We start from the raw sequence: 18,382 nt of genomic DNA, 5'->3' as shown, positions 1-18,382 counted from the left end.
AGCCACCAGGGGGCGAGAGTGGGCAGCACCCAGTTGGGACAGCCTTGCAGGACTCTGGACTTTGCAGGGGGTTCAGTTCCCTCCCCAACCAGGGCTCTTCAAGATGCCCCATAGTCCCTGGCGTCAAGCCCACAGCCAGAGGGTCAGGACCTGCCCCAAGGCCCCCAGGCAGCTCTGGCAGAACCAGAGCATGGGAGCTGGGTTCCTGGTCTTGTCACTGCAGAAGCTCCTCTCCAGTCACGTTCTGGGGAAGGTGCTGAGATGGTTGAGGCCCCACCTCATCCCCTCACCCACCCCAGTTGCCCTTTCCCTCTGAGCCTGTGGGCCTCCGCGGACCTTATGTCAGCCCTGGAGCCTAGCTGCCCATCCAGCCCAGGTTGGAAAGGCTTTGTTGGTTTGAGATGTCTTGGCTGGGCCTCACTCCCTTTTAGGAATCTGCCCAGGTGTAGAGGATGACTGGGGATGTGGGGTCCAGAGAACAGGCTGATGGCGTCCACACATGCACCCAACAGCAGAGACAGACCGCACCCTCCTGGCCCCACACCTGTGCACAGAGACTTCAAGAGCAGGCTTGCCTGACTGAGCCCCTGTCTGCCGACCATCCCCATATCCCCATGTCCCCATCTCCTTGTTTCTGCCCTGCCCCTGGCCAGGGACTGATCTTGGGCACCTCCCAAATCACAGATCTGAACCTCGGCCTCAGCTGGTTGGAGACAGACACCTTGGCAGTGGTGGTTGTGGGACCTAGTGCAGAAGGTGGGTCCAGTGGGTGCACAGAACGGCTGGAGCTGTGGTCAGAATGAGAATTTGGGCTTCCCAGGGGCAGCAGTAAGCCCACGCATGTGTGTGGGATCAGCTTCACTCTTAAGAAACCCAGAGTGCCCGCCAGACACACAGGTGCTGGGGAAGCCGTGCTGAACTTAGAGGCCCAGCTCTTGAGCTTATCCTCTAGCTGGGCAGGGCAGACAGCAAACACGAGCAAACAGGACAGTTTTAGGAGTGACGAGGGACTTCCCTGGTGGCCCAGTAGTTAAGACCGCGCTTCCACTGCAGGGGGTACAGATTCTATCCCTGGTCGGGGAAATAAGATCCTAGGCTGTGTCTCACAGCCTAAAAGAGTAAAAAAAATAAAACGCTGGTCTGCTAAGGTTTATTATTTAGATAGTAGAAGCGATGGATGCTTTGGCTCTGAATCAAGGCCAGAAGTTTGCGGAAGCTGTCAGTGTTAAGCAGGAGCCTAAAGAAATCTTTGTATGGTCTGTTGGCCTTTTCAGAACTTTGAAAATGAAATAGTCAAATGATTCGAAAGAAATGTCTGAGTCATTGGTGATAGATGTGGGCTAATACTTGCTTGTAGTTGATTAATGCAGTTGTTAGTTGATTCCAGAATTTAGAGATCCCTGATATAACTTGGGGCTTCCCAGGTAGCTCAGTGGTAAAGAATCTGCCTCCCAATGCAGGAGACATGGGTCCAATCCTTGGGTTGGGAGGATCCCCTGGAGGAAGAAATGGCAACCCACTCCAGTATTCTTGCCTGGAAAATCCCAGGGACAGAGGAGCCTGGTGGGCTACAGTCCATGGGGTTGCAAAGAGGCAGACAGAACTGAGCATACACACAGGATTTAACGTGTTCTTTAGAATTACGATACTGTTAGTAAATCCAATTACTACAAAAAGAATTGCTGTGGATCTAAAAACAGTAGGATGATTCTGAATTGTGCGTGCTGTGTAGCTCCAATCCATGGGATTCTCCAGGCGAGAATACTGGGGTGGACTGCTATTTCCTCCCCCAGGAGTTCTTTCCAACCCAGGGATTGAATCTGTGTCTCTTGGCAGGCAGGTTCTTCACGACTGGGGCCACCTGGGAAGCCCCTCTAAACTGTGAGCTTCTTTTGAATATTACCGTTTTGTAAGGTCAGGGTCCTGACTGGTATATTTTACTCTTCATTCAAATTGGAAACTTATATTTACTATTGGGTTGTAAAACTTTTTGAGCTGAGTCTTGGATTATGAGGGGCTTCCCAAGTGGCACTAGTGGTAAAGAACCTGCCTGCCAATGCCGGAGACTTAAGGAGACATGGGTTCGATCCCTGGGTTGGGAAGATCCCCTGGAGGAAGGCATGGCAACCCACTCCAGTATTCTTGCCTGGAGAATCCCATGGACGGAGGAGTCTGATGAGCTACCGTCCATAGGGTCACAAAGAGTCGGACATGACTGAAGCGACTTACACACACGCGCGCACACACACACATTGGTTAGTGAAAGGGCTCTATATTATAGACATTGATTGAGAACGTTACTTTCATAGTATATGCTTTTTTGGCTGTGCCGTGCAGCTTGTGGGATCTTAGTTCTCTGACCAGGGATTGAACACAGGCCTCGGCAGTGAAAGCATGGCATCTTAACCATTGGACTGCCAGGGAACTCCCCTAAATGCACTTTTAAAAGAAGAAGAGGGAGGGGGGTTCAGGATGGGAGACACATGTACACATGGCTGATTCATGTCAATGTATGGCAAAAACCACAACAATATTATAAAGTAATTAGCCTTCAATTAATTAATTTTTAAAAAAGAAGTGCTAAATGCTGTAAAGAAATAAAACAGGGATCGAGAGAGATGGGGCAGGGGAGGCCTTTCTGAAACCTGAGGGTATATCGGATCCAACCTCGTGGAGCTCTAAGGGCTGAACATGCCCCACTCAAAGAGACCAGTGGGCACATAGGCCCTGAGGTGGGAACGAGGCTTTGGGGCTCAGATCTGAGCTCTCAAAGGAAGCAACTCTCCAGGGGAAGTCTGGAGAGTGAGTGAGCATATAGTAGATGGTCAATAAACGTTCCCTGCATCTCTGGGACTCATCAATGCTTGGGTTCATCTGGGTGTCCCATATGGGGGTCCCCAGGCCTTTCCGTGGACCCGCAGTGGGCGGAACAGCAGTCCGGGCCTCCTGAGATCCGTGTCTGTGCGTGTCACGGAGAGCGGTCTCCAAGTGCCCCCGGAGGTCTGTGCTTCCTGTCACCAGAACCCCATACAGGCCTCTCTGGAATCCTGCGGTGACAAAACAAGGAGCCTCATTCCATTCCTCCTGAAAAAAAGAATAAAGAAAATACTTGCTGGAAATTTCTGAGCAAGTGAGAACATGGAGATGGCAGAAGCCACCATCGCCTTAAAAGGCAGAGCCAGCGACTTCGTGGAGCTCACCTGGAGACGGGCTTGGGGTGGAGGTGCTCTTCCCCAATCCTTGTCCCTCAGTCCTCATCCCCCATCACCCCCAGCCCTGCCCCTGCCCCGTGGGTGCCTGGCCTTGGCTTCCAGCGACCTCACCCTTCTCCCATCGGCTCTCTGCACGCAGCGGCTTGTCTGAAGCTTCTGTGGGTCCCCCGCCCTCCTTACGACATCCTGCTGCTAGGCTGGCACTCAGAGCCTGCTGTCCCCTCCAGCTTCCTATGCCTTCCGGAATCCGGTCTCCTGGCTGCTCCCAGGAACCCCCAAGAGCTCTTCCTGTCCTTCCAGCAGAGGCTCCAAAGCCTGAGCTGGACCCCTGCGAGGAGAGAGGGTTAACATCTACGAGCCCAGGAATGAGGGAGGTGGCATCCAGGACACTTCCAGGCCCTATTAACACATTGTTGTTCAGCCGCTAAGTTGTGTCTGACTCTTCTGTGACCCCATGAACTGTTGCCGGCAGGCTTCTCTATCCATGGGATTTCCCAGGCAAGAATACTTGAGTAGGTTGCCATTTCCTTCTCCAGGGATCTTCCTGACCCAGGGGTTGAACTCACATCTCCTGCATTGGCATGCGGATTCTTTACCACTGAGCTACCAGAGAAGCCCCTATTAACATCAGAACTGTTAAATGTTGAATGACTGCCCGTGGCACCCATCAGCCCTCTGGATCCACAATGCTGCCCAGGGCCCAACTTCACCAGCTCCTTGCCCTTGATAACCAGCACTCACGTTGACTTTGAAGGCCTCCAGAGGGTGGTGCCTGGGTTAGAGGTGGTAGTAACTATGAATAATTTATACCTATCGGGCACTGTCCTATATCCTTCATATATATAAACTCAATACTCAGGCAAAGGAGAAAAGGAAAGATACATTCATCTGAATGCAGAGTTCCAAAGGAGAGCTAAGAAAGCCTTCCTAGGTGATCAATGCAAAGAAACAGAGGAAAACAATAGAAATGGGCAAGACTAGGGATCTCGTCAAGAAAATTAGAGATACCAAGGGAACATTTCGTGCAAAGATGGGCTCGATAAAGGACAGAAATGGTATGGACCTAACAGAAGCAGAAGATATTAAGAAGAGGTGGCAAGAATATACAGAAGAACTGTACAGAAAAAATCTTCATGACCCAAATAACCACAATGGTGTGATCACTCACCTAAAGCCAGACATCCTGGAGTGTGAAGTCAAGTGTGCCTTAGGAAGCATCACTATGAACAGAGCTAAAGGAGGTGGAATTCCAGCTGGGCTATTTCAAATCCTGAAAGATGATGCTGTGGAAGTGCTGCACTCAATATACCAGCAAATTTGGGAAACTCAGCAGTGGCTGCAGGCCTGGAAAAGGTCAGTTTTCATTCCAATCCCGAAGAAAGGCAATGCCAAAGAATGTTCAAATTACCTCACAATTGCACTCATCTCACATGCTAGCAAAGTAATGCTCAAAATTCTCCAAGTTAGGCTTCAAAAGTACGTGAACCGAGGACTTCCAGAGGTTCAAGCTGGATTTAGAAAAGGCAGAGGAACCAAAGATAAAATTGCCAACATCCACTGGATCAAAGAAAAAGCAAGAGGGTTCCAAGAAAACATCTACTTCTGCTTCACTGACTACACTAAAGCCTTTGATGGTGTGGATCACAGTAAACTGTGGAAAATTCTTAAAGAGATGGGAATATCAGACCACCTTACCTGTCTCCTGAGAAATCTGTATGCAGATCAAGGAGTAAAAGTTAGAACCGAACATGGAACAATAGACTGGTTCCAAACTGGGAAAGGATTATGTCAAGGCTGTATATTGTCACCTTGCTTATTTAACTTATATGAAGAATACATCATGCGAAATGCCAGACTGGATGAAGCACAAGCTGGAATCAAGATTGCTGGGAGAAATATCAGTAACCTCAGATACACAGATGATATCACCCTTATGGCAGAAAGTGAAGAGGTACTAAAGAGCCTCTTGATGGAAGTGAAAGAGAAGAGTGAAAAAGCTGGCTTGAAACTCATAATTCAAAAAATGAAGATTGTGGCATCCGATCCCATCACTTCATGGCAAATAGATGGGGAAACAATGGAAATAGTGACAAACTTTATTTTTTGGGCTCCAAAATCGCTGCAGATGTTGACTGCAGCCATGAAATTAAAAGACGCTTGCTCCTTGGAAGAAAAGCTATGACCAACCTAGACAGCATATTAAAAAGCTGAGACATTACTTTATGGACAAAGGTCTGTCTAGTCAAAGCTATGGTTTTTCCAGTAGTCACGTATGGCTGTGAGAGTTGGACTATAAAGAAGGGCTGAGCGCCGAAGAACTGATGCTTATGAAGTGTGGGGTTGGAGAAGATTTTTGCAAGCCGCTTGGACAGCAAGGAGGTCATATCAGTCAATCCTAAAGGAAATCAGTCCTGAATGTTCATTGGAAGGACTGATGCTGAAGCTGAAACTCCAATACTTTGGCCACCTGATGCAAAGAATTGACTCCTTGGAAAAGACCCTGATGCTGGGAAAGATTGAAGGTGGGAGAAGGAGGTGACAGAAGATGAGATGGTTGGATGGCATCACTGACTCGATGGACATAAGTTTGAGCAAGCTCTGGGAGTTGGTGGTGGACAGGGAAGCCTGGTGTGCTGCAGTCCATGGGGTCGCAAAAAGTCATATACGGCTGAACGACTTAACTGAACTGAACAATACTCAGGATCACCCCTTGAGGCAGCTCCTATTATTATCCCATTTTATAAATAAACTGAGGCTTAGAGAGAGTGTGCAACTTGCCCGAGGGCACACAGTGTATAACTGATGGGGTAGGATTTGAACCCAAGCATCTCTTCACCCTAATCCTATGGTATTAGGACCTGCAAAGCATATTTTGGCTCAAAGGAGAAGGAGTTGGTGCTTATTTGGTTTTTGTTTGTTTGTTTGGGCATTGCTATGTAGCATGCAAGATCTTAGTTCCCTGACCAGGGATAGAACCCCTGCCCCCTGCAGTGGGGGCATGCAGTCCTAACCACTGGATTGCCAGGAAAGTGCCCAAGGAGGCTTATTTGTTGAGTACCTACTATGTGCCAAACCTTATGTTAGACCCTTTCAAAGCTACTTTATTTAATCCTTGCAACCACTAGTCCCATTTCACAGATGGGGAAAATGGAGGCCCAGAGAGATTCAGAGACTCTTCCCAGGTCAGAGAGTTAGAATGTTCTCTGCCTGACATCTTAGATGCTGTCTCCCTGGGTGATCATGACAGTCCTCTGAGCGGTGTGACGAGGTTCCTGGCATCACTCCTGTTATCACAGTGAGGATGTTGAGACCTGGGAGACTAAGTCAGAGCCCCTCACTCAGATCGGACTCTCAGCAGTGCTGAAGCAGAGAGCCAAGTCCAGGTGCCAGGAGGTTGGTGCTAACCATTGCACTGCATTGCCCTTATCGACTGGGGGCCTGGAGGCTCCCAGTGAGGAGCGAGAGAGGATGCCACATCCCAGCAGCTCCCGCGGCACCAACCCCCCCTCGTAGACACATGCTCCGGCCTCTGCTTGCTTGAGAGGTGGCAGGGTGGGGGGGCACCAGGAGGTGCTGCCCTCAGGGCGGCCAGCACACTGGCGGGGGTGCCAGGTATCACAGTCGGCCCCCTCCTCTTGCCTGAGCCCCACAGCTGGCCTCCGGGTCACCAGGCTTCATGTGACTATGGAGAAGTGACCTCTTCCCGCCGTTCCCCGCCCCAGCCCCTCGCAGCCAGGCAGAGGAAAAGGGCTGTGAGAGAAGGCGCTAAAGATAGCTGACCGGCCAACTTCCCCATCTCCCTGGCCACTACCTCGTCCCCCACCAGGGGCTCCTCCAAGCAGGCCCCCACCCCACAGCAGCTGCTCCCCAGAGCCTCGTCACCCAGCCTGGGGCATCACACAGGGACCCAGGCCGTGGTCCTAATGTGAAGGTTCCCCACCATCCAGGCACTAGGCCGGGCAGGGATGTGACTTGTCCATTCTCGAAGTCCCTGCCCCCCTGCCCCCCAGGCTGACAGGAGGGGAGCATTTTTATCACCCCCATTTTCTATGTGGGGAGCCTGAGCAGAAGGGGGCAGCAGCTCCCTGGAACACAGCAGCCCATTCACGCCCCAGTGCACACAAGCACACCTCCACCCTGACACAGTCACCTGGTTCCATCTGACTGAACACACCAGCACGGCGACACAAAGGCCCATGGAGACAGCATGCCTTCTTGTTTCCTCGGGTCAGCTGCTCACCTGAGCGCTCCAAGATGTGTGCCATCAAAGGCAGGGCCCTACCCTGCTCCAGAGCTTTCCATGACTCTGCAACACATTTCTTTGTGCATACAGCAAAAACATGTATTAAGCACATCCTGTGCATCCGGCTGAGCACCGAAGAATTGATGCTTTTGAACTATGGTGCTGGAGAAGACTCTTGAGAGCCCCTTGGACTGCAAGGAGATCAAACCTGTTAACCTAAAGGAAATCAGCCCGGAATATTCATTGGAAGGACAGATGCGGAAACTGAAGCTCCAATACTTTGGCCACCTGAGGCGAAGAGCTGACTCACTGTAAGAGACCCTGATGCTGAGGAAGATTGAGGGCAGGAGGAGACGGCGGTGACAGAGGATGAGATGGTTGGATGGCATCACTGGCTTGATAGACATGAGTTTGAAAAACTCCAGGAGATGGTGAAGGACATGGAAGCCTGGAGTACTGCAGTCCATGGGGTTGCAAAGAGCTGGACACGACAGCGACTGAACAACAGCAGTGCATCAGGCACCTTGGTGTGGCATTCAAAATGCATCACCATTTAGCCCCAGTCAACCTTCCAGCTCATCGCAGGCTGGTGTGCCCTGGTCTTGTGGGACCACCAGAGTCATCCTGCCCAGGCCTTCTGGCTGTGCTGTGATGACCTCACAAGGTGAGTCAGGCTGGATCCCAGCTCAGCCCCTTCCAGCACTGTGACAGACCCCGAAGACCGCAGTGAGGATTCAGCGGGTCCTGTGTGGGACACGCCGCTGACCTGAGTCTTCACTCCATGTCCAATCCACACTCCCTATCGGTAAATACTGAATGTGTGGACAGAGCCCCAAGGAGGCAGTATTTTACTTCTGTTCCACAGATGACCAAACCATTTGCCACAAGAACTCAGTATCTGGGCCTCAGTTTCCTCATCTGAAAGAATAGGGGCTCAAGGCAGCCTGGGTTGGATTTCTCAGGACCCTTTTAGCTCCAAGGCTGAGACAGTGAAAGCCAAAGGCCATCACAGAGCAAGGAAACAGAGAGTGAGAAAAAGGGAGGGAAAGAGAGATTCCACGGGCAGCAATAGTCAGGGAAGGCTTCCTGAAAGAAGGAGGCTTGAGTTGAACTCTGAAAGCTGAGCAACTCCCGGCCCAGGGCTAACCTGAATAGGAATGTGTGGTTCTGGAAGGGTAGGAAAGCACAGTGCAAAGGAATGAGTTTGTAACAGGGATTTCAGGCACAGCAGGAAGCAAGTCGAGAGAGATTTGGGGGTGGCTGGTGGGAGGTCTCTCCTGAGACTGTCGTTGCACCTCATCGCAGGGAGCCCACTTCTGCAGACCAGGTTGGAGTGGGTGGGAGTGGGGCCTCGTGGCCTTGTGTATCTGTGTATCTGGAGCTTGCCACACATTGGCTGTCTCATATTTTGTTTTTTATTTTTGGTGAGGCACAGGCTTCTCTAGGGCTTTAGTTGCCCTGCGGCATGTGGGATCTTAGTTCCCCAACCAGGGATCAAACCTCTGCCCCCTGCACTGGAAGGCAGATTCCTAACCATGGGGCCACCAGGGAAGTCCCCTCTCTCTCTTTTTTAAAAAATATTTATTTATGTTTTTGTTTTGGTCGGGGTCCGGGATCTGCACTGTGGTGTGCGGGCTTCTCTCTAGTTGTGGCATGTGGGCTCAGTAATTGCAGGGCACGGGCTTAGCTGCCCTGTGGCATGTGGGATTTTTAGCTCCACCACCAGGACTGAACCCGAGTCCCCTGCCTTGGAAGGTGGATTCTTAACCACTGGAGCCCCAGGAAATTCCCTGCATTGGCTCAGTTACTCGTCACATCTAGAGGGGCAGCCGGCACAGAGAGGACAGCCAGTTCACAGACTAGGAATCCGGGCTTGACCACTGGGGTTCCTCTGTTCCCTTTTATCTAGAGGAGGGAAGGGAGAGGAAGTTTTTCACAGAAGCAGGAGGCCCACCCCTCAGAGCTTCTGCCAGGCTGTTCCCCCTGGCAGAACGTTTTCCCCTGACGCTCTCTCTGCCTCCCCTGCACCATCCGCACCAGCATTATCACTCCATTACTTTTGCTGCTCTTTGCTCCATGTCTGTCTTCCCAGCCACATGGCACCTCCCCGGGTCAGAGGCCAGTCTGTCCTGCTCGTTCTGTGCCCTCTGTACACAGCACAGGATACATAGCAGGTGTTCAACAGATACTTCTTGAAAGACCAACTGACCGAAGGCATGAATAAACAAGCTTAAGAATGAACGAAATGGTTTGTCCAAGGTCATCCAGGTAGTCAGGGAAGCGGGGCCCCGGGGGAACCCAGGGCTCCTGCCTCTTGCCTTCTGTCTGATTTTCCTGCTTCTGTCTGGATGTCCTTGTGGAGGGTCCACCCAGCAGCTGGAGTGACCTTGTTAGAACTCAAGTCAGGTCGCCTCCCTCCATATGGCGCTTCAGTTTTACAAGATGAAAAGAGTGACAGGGATGGGTGGTGGCTGCCAACCGGGTGAATGTATATCAGTATTTATTGATTTATGTCTTCAGCCGCACTGGGTTTTAGCTGAGGCATGTGGGATCTAGTTCCCTGACCAGGGATCGAACCCTGGCCTCCTGCATTGGAAGCGTGGAGTCTTAGCCGCTGGACCACCAGGGGAGTCCCATGAATATATTTCGTATCACTGAACTGTGCACTTAAAAAGGGTTAAGGTGGTATATTTCATCTTACTTGTATTTTAACACACACGCATGCACACACATGGCATCGTTCCTCTGCTCAGAACCCTGCATGGTTCCCATCAGTGCCCAGTCACTAGAGGAGAAGCCTGGGCCACCCTAGACACCCTACCACCCCGACCTCACCTCTCTCACTCTGCCCACACTCATGCTCATCCACGGCCACACTGACCTCTCCGCTCCTCTAACATGGCAGGCTCACTCCTGCCCCAGGACCTCTGCACTGGCTCTGTCCTCTTCCTAGAAGGCCTCTCCCTAGAAGTCTGCAGTGTGTTCGTTGCTCAGTCGTGTCCGACTCTTTGCAACCCCGTGGTCTGTCTTTGGAATTCTCTAGGCAAGACTATTGGAGTGCGTGGCCAGAGGGGATCTTCTTGACCCAGGGAGAGATGCTACTTTCTCACCGCAGACATCACCCTATTTACTGCTGCTGGAACCTGCTTCCCCAGTACTCTTGACCTGGTCCCCCCTCCACACCTTTCTCTCTTCTGCAGCCTGTCCCCTGATACTGAAACCAGAGAGAAAGGGGCAGGGCACAACCTTTAAAAGAACGACATAGCCCGAGGACACAACATAAACGGAGTAGAACCAAATATGTTCGAGATGGCAGATGAGCCAACTTCCGCTAGACCTTGAGCCTCAGAACACGCTCATTATAACACATCAGCAAGCCAAATACACGCCCACAGGCACCATGACAGTCCCAAGGCCGACCATAAAGGTCAAAAAGTGAGCGCGACCCGATTCCTGGAAATTCCCCACCCCTTTCCCCCAAACAGCTGGAATACTCCTCATCAGCCCATGAGTTTACCCTCCCCTATAAAAACTGACAACCCCCATGCCCTGGTGGTGCTCAGATAAATCTGCTTCTTACCTATCAGTTTGTATCTTATTGAACTCTTTCTGTGACGAGACATCGAGAACCTGAGCTTCATGCAGTCCTGACTCCAAGAATGTGGTCTCAGTGCAAAGACTGCAGGTTCAGGTCCCAAACTAAGCTCCACGTTCCACTACCATCTGCAGAATGGGCTTACTCATCATTTTTACTGTTTGTAGTCCCCTCTCCTGTTCTCCAGGTTTCCAGAGAAGTTGGGAGTGCGTGGAAAGGGATGTGGTCTGGAGCGCGTGAGAGAGAGAACTCCAAGAGGCCAGCAACTTCCTCAAAGCAAATTTAGGAAAAAGCTGAAGTGAAAAAGGCTTGGGCAGCTGAGGGTTTCCTGCAGGCGGTCCCAGGGGCTGGGGGCTTGTGTCCAAGTCTGAGTGTGCATGTGTGTGACTGTTTTTCTGTGTGTGTGTTTCTCTGCACACAGGTATGTGGGTGGTGGGCAGAGGGGGTCCTGAAATAAGAGCTCTGCGTCTGTGGGCTGTAGGGGTCGAGCTAAGTGGTCTAGAGACTCCCCAGTGCTGCGGGTTCAGCGCTTCTGCCCCTCGCCTGCCCAGGGCGACATGATCTAACAGGACGGCATGTGGGCTCTGGAGCCAGATTCTCAGGGCCCCCATCTCAGCTCTGCTGCTGACACTGTGACTTTGAGGAAGCCATTCAGCCACACTGGGCTTGGTCTCATCATCTGTAAAATGGGCGTGATCTGCCCAGAATCCGTTCCTAGGTTTGTTGCTGGGATCTGATGAGCGAAGGCCTGTGAGAGGCTGGAACCAGCCGTGGGGCCTCAGTAAAGACCCACAGTCCCCATTAGTCTAAGACCCAGGTGGGGTGAGACCCCACCCAGCCTCGGGGAGTGGGTGTCCCGGCAGAGGCCGCCACTGGCAGGGCAGTGGGGCTGCAGAGGGGAAACCCAAGGTGGTCCAGAGGAGACACTGGCCCCAGGCAGGTGGTCTCACTGAGGCCTCAGAGATGAGGATGCTCTGGCTGCGGAAGGATGGGGGAGTCAAGGAGGCTGCAGGGAAAGAAACGGCCTGGCAGAGGCCACCAGGAACTCAGTGAGACCCATGCTTGTGGGATCAGGGATGAGACTGAGTGCAGCCACAAAGCCCTAACGAGAGCCAAGCTGCCTTAGACTTTGTCCCTGGGCGGTAGGGAGCCATGGAAGTGTTTGAGCAGGAGCTTAGAGGCCTCTGCCCAAGGCTTCTGAAGAAAGTGCAAGTGTTAATCACTCAGTTTTGTCTGACTCTTTGCAACCCCATGGACTTTAGCCCACCAGGCTCCTTTGTCCATGGGATTTCCTAGGCAAGAATACTGGAGTGGTTTGCCAGGCCCTCCTCCAGGGGATCTTCCCAACCCAGAGATCAAACCCTGGGTCTCCTGCATTGCAGGCAGATTCTTAACCATCTGAGCCACCAGGGAAGCCCAAGGCTTCTTCTTCCAGGTTAATGAGGAGGCACTCTCCCAGCATAGGCTGAGAAGATGAGACATTTTTGTGCACAATACTGAGACAGCAAGGCCTGAGTAATTACAGCATGCAGCTTAGTGGAGGAGTGAAGTCTTAAGCAGGCAGAGAAGCCCAGGGGAACATGATCTGGGAAGGCTTCCTGGAGGAAGACGCCCTGGAAGTGAGCCTTAGTGGAAGCCATAAGAGACTGCTGCAGTGAGCTGGGTGACTTTGGGTGAACGGCTGCCCTCTCTGGTCTCAGATTCCAGGTGCCCTGCCAGGCTCAACTGAGGCCCCTCCTCTGTGGCTGTCTCAGCTCTGACATTCCGCGGTCAGGGAAGGGGACGACTGGAATCTGCCAGGGGCAGATTCTTGGTTTAGACCGAGAGCCCGCCTGCCTCGGTTTCCCCTCTGCATAGGGCTGGGGCGAGGCAGGGAGAATAATAATGCTTGATTGTCAAAACCTTGTACGCCTCGGGGGCCAGATGCCAGGGATTGTTTTCCATTCCTAGGAGGGTGGGCCCTTCCTGCCAGAAGAAAATTCCAAGCTCCTCCAGCCAGGGAGGGGGTAGACCCTGCCACCCTGTGACCACACACCCGCCGCCCGAACCTGTGGCATCAAGGGCCTTCTTTCTCTTCTCCTCTCTGTTGGCAAAAGGAAGCCGCCCAGGGCGTGGAGGAGAGGCCCTCAGCTCCTTCGATTTGCTCAGAAACGCCCCCTCTCCCTTCCTGCCTTTGCTGTTTCAGGAGCAGGGAAACCTGCCCAAAGCAGGGGCCAGTGGAATGACCCCACCAAGGCCTGGCTTGGTCTGCTCCTGGTTGTTAGTCTGGGTGGTGGGAAGAGTCCCCGGGCTTGTGTCCTCTGAGATAATGTGCTTGTTGTTTGGGAATTTTCTGCTTAATCCTCCTGTCAATGCAGGAAACTCCAGCTTGATCCCTGGGTTGGGAAGATCTCCTGGAGAAGAGAGTGGCAACCCACTCCAGTATTCTTGCCTGGGAAATCCCACGGACAGAGGAGCCTGGCGAGCAACAGTCCATGGGGTCACAAAAAAGATGACTAAACGACAACAGAGAGCTCTTGATCCCAGAACTCCACCGTGGAAATCCACGTTTCTGTGGTCCTGATCTTTGGTTGCAAGAGATTGCATTTCTGAAATTATTTGGTTCAAAGAGTCTTGGGGGCCTGGAATAAAAATATTCCAATATCTGATGGTCCTGGAATTTTCTCACTGTGAGAACCCACAGTTCTAGAATGTTCTAATTCCCAGTGTGGTCCTGGACGTCTGGATCCAGTTGCCTGTAGTTCTGTTGCCACACCTTGTTTTGAGGATGCCCCAGGAGCTGGTGGTAGAGCAGGAGGAGCCACTGGGGAGGGGGCAGTGGGGGGGGTGGCACAGTGGCAGGCCAGGTGCACTGGTGTGGGTGTTGGCGGCAGCTCTTGCCGACAGCTGGGCAGGGGCCACTGTCTGAGCTCATGGCATCTGGCCCTGACCCAGGACTGGGAGGGGACCCAGAGAGGCCAGGCTGAGAACCTTCCAAACACTCCGGCACCTCCTTCCTTTCCCTGGGACCCTCCTCCCGTTGCCCATTGAACTCACAGTGGCCGAGAGTGCTGGCCCATTGAGGGAAACCCCCCCGCCCCCCATGAACAAGTAGGAGAGTCTGGGTGCAGCCTGGTCCCACTGAGGACAGGGGCAGTCCAAGAACTGTCCCCAGCTTCCTGCTGCCAGTCCAGGGCTCTTCCCATGTGGTCTTACATTATGCATCCCCTCAAACACCCCTCTTCCCGAGACGTTTGGTGTCTGGTCATAGACTCTCACCCCCACAGCATCCCGGGTCAGGAGCTTACAGTTTGATACCCGGGGGGCCTCAATCTTCCTACCTGGGTCCTGGAGGAGGTGCGCCGTGTGCCCCTGGGGCCCTGACCACATCTGCTCTGACTGTCTGCTTCTTTGGCCCCTGGCCCTTCCCCAGACTCCCCTGGGCTCTCCTGGCTTCCTTGGGGAGGGCCTCCCCACCCTGCCCCACGGCCCCACTTGGCTCGCTCCCAGCAGGCTCGTGGGAGCTGGAATTTGGAGCGGTCCCTGGCGTGTGCACGCTGCCTCCCGCCTGCCGGGGCACCTCCCTTGACTCGGGCCAGAAATTCCTCCAGCTTGCTCCCAACAAGCCCCCGGGGAAGGAGGAGTGGTGGGAAGGGGCAGGGAACAGGCTGGAAATCAGGACTCAGTGGGGGTTTGTTGGGAGGGAGCCATGGTCTGGAGACACCCAAGGCAGGACAGGCCTATGAGAGGAAGAAGAAGAAGGGGAAGTGGGTTCTGACCACGTCCCACAGCCCTTGTCTCCAGTGCCATCGTGTATGGTTGAGGATGGCCTTTGGGTCCTGCTATGCCCTTCTCTGATGCTGGGAAAGATTGGGGGCCGGAGGAGAAGGGGGCGACAGAGGATGAGATAGTTGGATGGCATCACCGACTCAATGGACCTGAGTTTGAGGAGACTCCAGGAGATAGTGAAGGATGGGGAGGCCTGGCGTGCTGCAGTCCATGGGGTCGCAAAGAGTCGGACACGACTGAGCGACTGAGCAGTAACAACAACAACATACACTTTTATGGATTCACTGATTCAAGTATTTAACGAGCACCTACTGTGTGCCAGGCGTTGCACTAGGTTCTGGGCTACACCTGTGAGTAAAAACCTGCCCACAGGGCACTTATATTCTGGGTGCAGACAGACGATGATGGCAGACACATCTGAGTTGTACTCCCTCAACACCTGCTCCCCAGACTGTCAGTTCCTGGGGGTCAGGACCATCCGACCTTGAAGCCTCTGGATCATCCTGAACTCAGCCCTCTTCCAGCACTCATGCCTCCCCTACAACCCTAACCCAACAGGGTGCTGGGGACTGTGGTCCTTGGCTGAGCATGTTGTCCCAGAGAACATCTGCCCCCCACTCCTATGTAACCTTGGGAGAGGGGTGGTCCTCTCCAGGCCTCAGTTTACCTATCTGTAAAGTGAGACATTGGGACCATCCGCGATGGGCCCACCTCCTCCACCCCGATGGCTTCGCACTAAGGTGTCCAAGGCACACGGGAGCCAGTCATCTTCCAGTGGCCTTCAGTTGCTGGGGAGGTTGGCCTCGGGCTGGTGACGTATTTCCAGCTGCCTGCTTGGCCCCGCTTCAGCTTGCCTGGTCCTCCAGCTGTGTAGCCCACAGCAGTGATGTCACTGCTGGGGAGACAGTGACCTCAGGTGGGGGTTACCCTGCCTCAGGCTCCTCTGGCCTGCTTCCTACAGGGAGCCTTCATGGGTTACTCTGCTACTCTGAACACCTCTCAGCTAATCCAGACCCTACTATGGGCTAGACCCTCATCTGGGTGCCAGTGGAGCCACTCCAAGTCCTTCTGGCATGCCTAGAGGGCTGGGCAGTGGTCTCCCAAGCACAGCGAGGAGTTTCTGTGAAACTCTAAGCTGCTGTGTGCTCTTGGGCCAGTCACTCTTCCTTGCTGAGCCTCCACTCCTCTCCTGAAGCAGGAGTAAGTTTCCAAACTGGGTCCTACAAGGCCCTTCCAGTGAAGAGCAGGTGGGAAGCCTGACCCACGGCAGGTGGCCCTGAATGAGTAGCAGAAAGGGATGGTTCCCTTGGTAGCAGGGACATCTGGAATATTCCCTACCCTCAGGCTGTAATGGCATCGCCGAGCTGAGCTGATGTCTAATCCAGTCCCTTGCTGGGCTGCCTGCTCCCCTCCCAAGGCCCAAAACAGAGCTCTAGACCCCCAAACCTGCTCCTCGCCGGCGGTCTTCAGCTCAGTAAAGGCACCATGCCCCCCAGTTGCTTAGGCTAAAACCCACCAGTCCCCCTTGCTGCCCACAGACAGTTACACAGGCGAATCTCACTCAGCGGGCAAGAAGCCAGGGCGTGGAAGGAGCATGGGCTGTGGCTGCACGTGTGTGAAAGTCGAGAGCAGGCAGATGTTTCCCCTTGGGCAGGAACGGGGTACCGACCAGAGGGAGAACGAGGATGCTTCTGGAGGCCAGAAGAGATCTCGTCTTGATCTTGGAGCCAGTTTTGTGGGTAGGTTGAATTAAAAAAAAAAACTATCAGTTTTGATTTTACTTCATGCAAACATGCATGCTAAGTTGCTTCAGTTGTGTCTGACTCTTTGCGACCCCATGGACTATAGCCCTTAGGATGGCGCGGATGAAGGTTCAGGGAGATGAGACCGGAAGGAAGTGAGGAAAGGGGCCTGGGAGGACAGTGCGAGCAATGGCCCTCAGAAGAGAGATAAGGACAGGGTCCTGATCCACCCTGCGGGGTTAGAAGAGGTCATTGTGAGGGGAGGGGCATTGGAGGTTGTCATTTTAGGGACTGATATATATATATATACATATATATATCAGGTGGCGCAGTGGTAAAGGATCTTTCTGCCAGTGCAAGAGATGCGCGGGTTTGATCCCTGGGTCAGGAAGATCCCCTGCAGTAGGAAACAACAACCCACCCTAGTATTCTTGCCTGAAAAATTTTGTGGACAGAAGCCTGGCAGGCACAGTCCACGGGGTTGCAAAGAGCTGGACATGACTGAGCATGCACACACAACAACATATATGTATATTTAAATTGAATATTTATTTATTTATTTGGCTGCCTCAGGTCCCAGTTGCATCTTTCTTTGTGGGGCACGAGCTCTCTAGTTGCAGGGCATGGGCTTGGTTGCTCCACTGGGATTTTAGTTCCTCAACCAGAGGTTGGACCCACATCCCCTTCATTGCAAGGTGGACTAGTAAGCCCTGGGCCACTGGGGAGATTTCTCTCTGTGTATTTTGATCGTGCCACCCAGCATATGGGAATCTTAGTGCCCTGATCAGGGATGGAACCCGAGCTCCCTGCAATGTAAGCATGGAGTCTTAACCAGTGGACCCCCAGGGAAGTCCCTACTTGATTTAAAAAAAATTTTTTTTAATTTGTTTGACTATGCTGCGTCTTAGTTCCAGCACTTAGGATCTTCAATCTTCCTTTTGCACGCAGCATCTTCAGATGTCACACGTGAACTCTTAGTTGCGGCACGTGGGACCTGGTTCCACCAGGGATGGAACCCTGGCCCCCTGCATTGGGAACGCGGAGTCTTAGCCACCAAGCCACCGGGCAAGTCCTGAAGAGCACCTCTTATCTGACCCCATCTGCACCTGTTGTTTTCTCTTGAGGGGGTTCCCATCTCCCCTGGGCCAGGGTTGCCCTGAGTCCTCACCCTGCATTAAAGCTTCCAGCTGTGCCTCCCCTGGGCGTGGGCTGGGGACACGTGTGCCAGGTGAGTGAACAGTCTCTGACAGGCTGCCCGGCCTTTGTGTATCAGGCACACATCCTCGCCGTGAGGATTTGTTTGGACATTTCCCCCACTGGGTGCAGCTCAGAGCTGTTCTCGCAGGAAGAAGAGGGTGTGGGCTGGGACTCACGACCCGGGCTATATCTCATCACTGTGCCTGGGTGGCCTTGGCAAACTCCTTCCTCCCCAGTCGGCTTCCCGGCCTATAAAATGGGGATATTCACACCCGGGCAGGGGTCGTCAAGGGCCAGTCCAAGGCTGGCCCACTGGAGGGGTGTCCAGCTGCCCAGGAGTGCAGGTATAAAGGAGAGGAGGCGTTCTTAAGAAACAGTAATTAACTAGGGAGTCCAGCGATTTGGATTTTGGCCTCTGTGACTTGGGGCAAGTCATCTACCCTCTCTGATCCCTGCTTGGCTCCAAGATAGGTAATGTGGCTGCCCTTTGGGGCTGGGGACTGGGACAGGGGTGTTCCGCTCCTAGAACCCCACCTGGCAATGAAAGGACGTGGGGCGGTGTTGGCGGCCGGGGGCAGCGGCTGCTCAAAGTGTCTGGGGCAGACAATGGCTCTGTGTGCAGGGG

The 18,382-nt window shown here is 53.2% G+C and overlaps 1 long non-coding RNA gene and 1 other non-coding gene across 2 annotated transcripts; one reads left to right on the top strand and one right to left on the bottom strand.

Annotated features, from left to right (window-relative positions):
• The first annotated feature begins 1,182 nt into the window (after positions 1-1,182).
• Positions 1,183-1,317, top strand: LOC147373091 (small nucleolar RNA SNORA2/SNORA34 family). Its single transcript, XR_015164974.1, has one exon. It is a non-coding gene; the product is annotated as a small nucleolar RNA SNORA2/SNORA34 family (small nucleolar RNA).
• A 1,216-nt stretch (positions 1,318-2,533) lies between these two features.
• Positions 2,534-11,206, bottom strand: LOC147373090 (uncharacterized). Its single transcript, XR_015164752.1, has 2 exons — positions 11,036-11,206; positions 2,534-3,084 (listed from the first exon to the last, which is right to left on the bottom strand). It is a non-coding gene; the product is annotated as an uncharacterized LOC147373090 (long non-coding RNA).
• Positions 11,207-18,382: the final 7,176 nt, after the last annotated feature.

This window comes from Bos grunniens, chromosome 5 (genome assembly GCF_055505025.1).
Source record: "Bos grunniens cultivar Pamir isolate PY7600 chromosome 5, Bosgru_T2T1.0, whole genome shotgun sequence".
Classification (NCBI taxonomy): Eukaryota; Metazoa; Chordata; class Mammalia; order Artiodactyla; family Bovidae; genus Bos; species Bos grunniens.
This window is presented reverse-complemented; position numbering and strand designations above follow the sequence as displayed.